Raw genomic sequence first — 7,336 nt, forward strand, 5'->3', positions numbered from 1 at the left:
AAAATTTAAGATGCTGAACTGTGACTCAGAGGAGCTAAATTTTCTTCCTGCATCTTTCTTCCTTTTCCTCTGGCAAGTCACTTAATCTCCCCATATCTTGGTTCCCCAACTGAATAATGAGGCAGTAATATTAAATGGTGTGTTTATTTTCATACTCGAGAGTATTTGTTTATTTCTTTGTGTTAAACTAGAAACATTTTACAGAACTGAAGGAGGGAATGATAAGGTAAATGTTGAAAGAACAAAGTGGACGGGGCAAAAAGGAGTTGTAGCGAAGGCTAAGGGTAGAAATCTCTTACTCTGGGTCAACATCAGTCAGAACAGTTTACATACACATAAAAATGGTTTAATCAAAGAAAATACCTGGTACAGTTAGAACCTAATCTAAATAGAGACCTTTAAGTACTATTGTTATCAGATAATACAAATACTGAGATGTGAACTGCCTGTACAGAGGTATTTGTTCCAAGGCAATCTGAACTGTTCTACCTGGTATTCATTGACAATTGCACCTGTGCAACACCAGACTCGTGGTACCTTAATTCGTATTGCCCGGTGTCACAGGGAAAGCTACAAGAAAAACAAAGGTTCAGTAAGGTCAAACATAAAAAGGAAAAATGGTTACAAAGAATGGGCTCCAGAAATACTCTCTGAGAAGAGTCACAGAAGATTATTCTGCAGTGGAGCGGACAGCTTTGTCACCCTCATTTTTCAACAGTTCTTCCCAACTAGCTTCATCTGCTGTTCTGTGTCCATAATACACATGAAACCTGAAGATGGCTTACATAAAACTTCAGAGGCTTCTGTAGAGAATTATTAGAGAGGCTTCTGTAGAGAATTATTAGGGCCAAGAGAATTATTAGGGCTTGCAAACGTATTATACAACATAACATTTTTACACAACGTGTAAATGTTTGGTGAATTCTGCAGAGAGAGAAAACAAATCTTTCTCTCATTTTGATACACTGTTTCAATAGCAGTACTTACAGGTCATACTAAAATAAGGTTTTTTCCTGGTAAACCATGGATAAAGAACAAAATTGAAGAAAAATCACATATGCAGCACTTTCTACATATGCAGTTCTTTCTACAATTGGCAGTCTCTATGAATGATTTATAAAGGCTCACATAATCCTATGATGTTTCTGTCTACCCTATCTTTATTTCAGAAAAAAAACCAAAACAACAAAAACTAAAAGAAAGGAAATTATGTACTTGGTTTTCACATAAAAAAGCAAAGTTGTATTTTTAATTCACACATTTTTTACTGTTCTGAATATAGCTGTAGGGCTGGATTCCTGCAGGGGAAATCTCTATAATTACAGTCAGGTGACACCACCTTCGTGTTGAAGGCACCAATATGTGCCAGGAAGTGCTACACGACGCTGCTACAGCAGCAGAAGGGAAGCCAAGCAAAAAGTGACTTGAAACAGGTATGTGAGCATATGTGTTATACAGATCTGCTAATCTGTCTTCTTACAAACTTCTGCCTTTTTTACAGTTTATTAGAACTTTGGTTAAAGCCACACTTAGAGCAGCAATTCATTGCATATACAGCATGCATATTACATGCTGCAGTAAGTGCTGAAGACCTTGACCAAAAGCACCTTTTGTCCTTAGCACTATCTGTGGTCACAGCTCACTGCCCTTGAGCATGCAGAACTGCAACACTCAACAGGTGCATTAATGTTGCCTTGTTTGGGAGTGGAGAGGTAGCGTGGAGAGATCAAACCACTTACTGAGATCATAGAGCCCACAGAAACTGAACTTAGATCTTCACTAAGTCTAAGAAGATGCCTATTTCTCTTGTGTTTAAAGCAATTATCATGAAACACAAGACAAATACCTCATTAGAAGTCTCCCTTGCAGGGAGAAATTAATTTCCTCTTCAGTCACATACTTATATGACTGAACACTAAGGTGACACTTTATATGGTGACACCTAATAATCAGTGAACAGAAGGAGTTGGCAAATACTTGAAATATTTAGCTACAGATGTCGACTCGACCAGTCCTGATGTTTGAGAATGCTCAAGCTGACTCAGTATCTAACTGCTGTATCTCAGCACTGTCTCTAGTACCATAACAATTTTGAAGTTGCTGGAAAGAAACAAGGTAAAAAGCTGCTGAATGGGCTGCATTTTCAGAGGTGCTGCACTCCTGCAGCTCCTATGGACTTCCCTGAGGCTGAACCAAGGCAGCTCAACAGAGGAGCAAAACTGCTGTTCCTCCCTGGACAGAGCTCCAGACCCTCTTTGTGCATCCGTGCTGACTTCAGAAGAGGCTGAGGATCTGACCACACAGAAACCAGAGCCACTCAACATAAAAATCTCACTGCAGGCACCGAATGTATTTCTGTGCAACTTGCCCTGTCACCCACAACCTGTCACGTTCAGCAAGAAATATTCTGGAAGAAAGATGGAAATAGTAAATCAGGCAATTGAATTATTTGAAAATAATCTTTTCCAAAGGGAATATAGGCTACAGACTTTTAAGAAGATGGGACTTTAGGGCTGGGAAGTGTATCTAGTGTGTCAATGTGGTAATGAAGTTAGTTCAGCACTGTTTGGAAAACAGCAGATTTCCTTGCAAGGTTTGTGATTAAACATCTAACAGAAAATAATGATTTCCTTGCAGGCAGTTAGGCACCAAATATAAAGACATAGGGGAAGAGCCAAGCAGGGAAAGCACCTACTAAATATCATTACTGAAAGCCACTGTTACTGTAGAGTCCTCACAATATTCACTGTGAATTATAAAAACTAATATCTATAAAACTGAAATACCCAGTAGGAGAAAGTATGCCACTTAACATGCAGAAATCCTTTTACACACAGAAAATTGGTGCCTCTTCTGTAAAAAATAGCAGTTGGAAAAAGGAGAAAGCACATTGATCTGCATGTATATGTGATCATGGAGAACCAAAAAAAGCAACTAAATTACAAAGGGGAAAAAATGCTTTGCTGGAAACATGAGTAAAGATTTCTATAATGAACTTGGGTAAGCAGAAAAACAATGTTTGCTTGCCTGGGGACGGAGTGGGAATGAAAGCATTCCTGCCTAGAAGTGCACTATTTAAGAATTAAGAAATTTGTACTACTTGTGCTTACACAAAATATTAGATCAAAAGGGAAATATGTGAACAAATTTACAATGATTTGGAAGGTATGAGAAAAGAAACTGGCTTGTTAGAATTACTCTAAAACAGCATCATTACCATTTTGAAGGAAGTTGTCACTTCTTCCTCTGTCATTTCCCTCTTATTTGTCATTGTTTCTTTCCTTTCATGTCTTAGTTTACATTTTGGGATGGAGAAATTTGGTGAGCAGACAAAAACAATCCCTTCATTTTTCTATGTATTTATCTTATTTTCTGAGAAAACAAAATAAGTGAAATAAATACATGGAAATTTGTACAGCACATGAACAGGATGCCTATGACATCTATTCACAAGCCTGACATAGTACTAGGGACAAATAAGGATATCATAACTGAGAATGCTGCAAGTCCTCCTATAGTGAGACTGGAATGCCAAAATCTACGTTGCTTTAGTCTTTTTTTTCAAATAATGACTTCTAACATCTATATTTTTTCAAATGAGGCAGCAGGGAATCATCCTGTTTGAAAAATAATCTCGATTAAAAAAGGATAATCTGATTTTTAAAAATGTGAAAATTCCATTTGCTAAGATAAGAGAGCAGCTTGTTTTTAAGCAAACCAACAAACACATTGATTTATTCAGTTACTGCAGGTAGGTATTTTTGCCAATCAAACGTAATAGGTATACATTGTACAACAACACCAAGAGGAGCTGAGAGGATGCAACTCAATAAAAACAAACAGGTCATCACACCTAGACAAGAATAATGAACTGCAGAAACATAAGATGAGGAAGAACAAGTTAAATAATTGCATGTCAGAAAGAGATTTGGATGTTTACAATGTTATTGTGCTGCAAAAAAGGCAAACCCTTATTGCAATTTATAGTCCATGTTATCATTTAGCAATTCTTCAGGTCTCCTTGAAGCTGTCTCTACAGAGCTGGACATTTGAGCTGGGATGGGACACAGCCAATTTTGGACACTTCATGGAAGGTATGATCCTACTGGGAAAAAAAAAAGAGGAATACAACAATAATTATCAGGCTCCAGAAAGGTATACTTGTTAGAAAAGGCTGAAGGAGTTAGGATAGATTTAATCTGATATTCATTCCTCTGACATTCCTCTGACATTCCTCTGAATAGCTGAACTTCAGAGAGAAGAAATCTAAGAGGTAAAACAATAGCAGCTTTCAAATATATAAAAGGTAATTTCAATAAGAGGAACAAGTGTTTTTCTGCATCTGCTGTGCACAGGACAGAGATATTTTGCTCTTCTAACTGTTTGCTCATATCTTTTGAAGTGTTGTCTGGAAATGGACATGTAACCAAAATAACACTAAATACAGTTTTGCACTGCTACAATTTCCCCGGTGCACTAAAAATACACTTAAAAAATAAAATTTGGGAAAAGTATGGCAGAACTGGAGAAAAAGGAGAAAGTCTTCTTATGATTGTAGATTGCTCTCCTCCTCTGAAGCACCTGGTGTCTGAAATAGTTTTCAAAGAACCTTCTCCTCACCTCTGTGCTGAATGAACCTACGGAAAAACCTTGCACAAACCTGATTTGAAATGAAATAACTCCCATCTTGGAGCGAACTGTGTGATGAAGATGTAGTTATAAAATAAATAATGATTCAGCTCTAACTTTCAATTTTGTCCTTATTAAGTTGCTCAACCAGGTGTTGAAGCCAATAGAATTTGCTTTTCCTCTGCTGGAAAGCTATTTTGAGTGTAGTGTGACTGAAGAATGGCCACTTATTAGCTGCTCAGCAGTGCTCTCGGCTTTGCTGCTAGAATCCCCCACAATTGCTCCAACAACGCTTTTGCCAATACTCATCTGGCTCAATCAGCGGCTCTAACACTGGAGTATGAAATTCTGCAGCGCTTGCGAGGGTGGTAAGCTGCCTGCTGTTTAACAGCTCTGCTTCATAGGGCGGTGTCGGGAGGGAGGCAGTGCTGATTTTGATCCTCAGTCTGTATTTAATTGTTTCTCTCTTCAATTTTTTCTTTTCTTGTCTCAGCGCAGGATCTATCCTGACTGAAATTCCTAGCTAACGTTGCTGTGTGCTGCTCCAGTGTTGCCGTGTTTTGTGCTGGAGCTGTCTTTCCTCCATGATGGAGGATGTAATTCTCCTGCATCCCAACTGGACTGTGAGGATTAATTAAAGTTTGCAACGCACTGTCAGTACCTTGTATGCCATTGAAGTGGAAATTATTGTTTGTTACAGCCAGTCCGAACACCATCTGGGATTTCCATGTTCCTGTTTCAGCTCAGTTGTACATTACCAAGTTTGATCTGGCACCATGAACAAAAGATTAACATTGCTGCCTCTAGTTCTGTGTTTGGTGCTGTGTCCAGCCCCTGTGTAAGTCTGCATACATCACAACAAGCTGTGCTCAGCACACCAGGACTCCAAGGGACTTTCTATAGCTGTAACCCTGAGACATCCCTTTCCTTTTTCTGCACTTGCGCTCTGGTATGGGTTAGATCCATAAAGCAGTGGATCCCTTTGGCCTTTTCCACTGTCACCCCTGACCACAATTAACTTCAAGTCAGCTTGGCAAGACTGTGTATGAAACGATGGTGGAATGGGGCTCTGCATTTCACAAAAGATGTTTATTCCCATGCAACCCATCTGTCCCTTTGTGTGGCATCCGAAGTCCTATACGGACATGGCAAAAAAGGGCTGATAGTGCCCAAGATCCAAGCCAGTAGTGGAAGTGGTGCAGACCATCCCACAGTACTCTTGTATGTTCAAAATACCTAAAAAACTTAACCCAAAACCTCTTTTGCCAGTTCACTGTGAGATCCTCTGCAGGGCCAGGTGAAAATCCCTGAAACAGATAAATCCCAACTGTGATTTGTTACTCTTTTTTATGCACCAGCTTTTGCACAGCTAAGAGTACATTTTAAAACCTTCTCGTGACTTTACTGTTTTTGTAAGCCACAATAAACCAATGGGGTTAAATGACTGTGGAAACTCCCCCAGTATCAAGCTAGATACTCAAAATGGCATAAAATTTAACCATTCAACCCACTTGTGAGCTTTCCCTGGGGAAGAGATGAAGTAACAGGGTTTGAAGTTTACTTCCTAACGGAAGGATTCGAACAGGTACCTTACCTAAAATACTGGGAGGCCTGGCCTTCCGAAGAGTGTGCTGTTTTCACAGAGGTACAACTGTAGTTCTCTCACCACACTAATTGCTGTCATTTACATGTTTAAAGTGCCATCTGACAGGTTTCAGATTCAGACCCCAAAGCTGAGTGCTAAATAAACACCTAATGAAAGTCAGACATTATCCATCTGAGCTTTGTGTTCCCTCACTTTCCCCACAGAATCAAACTCTCCTCAGCCTTTGAAGTATCCCTTCTGGGTTTCTGAATAAGCACGGGATGAATTTGGCAGGAATTCTGCTGCAACTATTCCTCAGTGAGGGCAGCATCATGTGCATTACTCTCCTCCTCTGCCACCTTGAGACCCTGGTTTCTGGTTTTATGACGTAAAGCTTAGGTGCTACCTTCACATTCTGGAGCCAGCCTAGGGAAAAATGTCTGTTTGATAACTTTCAAATAATCCCACTATCTGGATGTGTGTTTGTTTGTCTCCACACATCTGCAACCAGCTGTCTGGTTTTAATCAGTTTTTACCTAATGTCTTCAGAGATATCAAGCTATTAAAAATTCATAAAAAGAGGCAAATGGGCCTATCACAAATCTGAAGGATAGATGAACTGAGAACAACAGAGAAGATACTCGAAATGACAACGCAAGAATGATACAGGAGAAACTGATGTCTAAATGTTTATTACAAGATAAACGCAATTTATTGCCATTATAGCTTCTCTGATTACCTCTCAACCTTTTCTTAACGATGCCCATATGTTGCAAATAGGAGGGTTTTATGACTTTTGTTCTCTCACCTTTCTCACGGCTTACATTCCCGCTTTAATTGCTGCTCCGACAGCAGACGCGCTGCCTGCCTGCGGGCGGCGCTCCCTGCCTAAGCCCGGGGCCGCCTGTCGTTCCGGACACGTGCGCCAGGTGGCGCTGCCGCCACCGCCGAGCCGCCTGCAGGCCCCCGGGGGAAGCTGGTGTAACAACAAATCCTCAGGGAAAAAAAAATGCTCAGAACGGCTCAAAATGGTGAATAAGGGTAAGTTATTAGATTCTGTGAGGGTTTACTGAGAACGGTAATAAAACAGGAAAATAAAAAATGAAGTTAGAAAGTGGCAGC

This window comes from Sturnus vulgaris, chromosome 6 (genome assembly GCF_052056855.1).
Source record: "Sturnus vulgaris isolate bStuVul1 chromosome 6, bStuVul1.hap1, whole genome shotgun sequence".
Taxonomy (NCBI): domain Eukaryota; kingdom Metazoa; phylum Chordata; class Aves; order Passeriformes; family Sturnidae; genus Sturnus; species Sturnus vulgaris.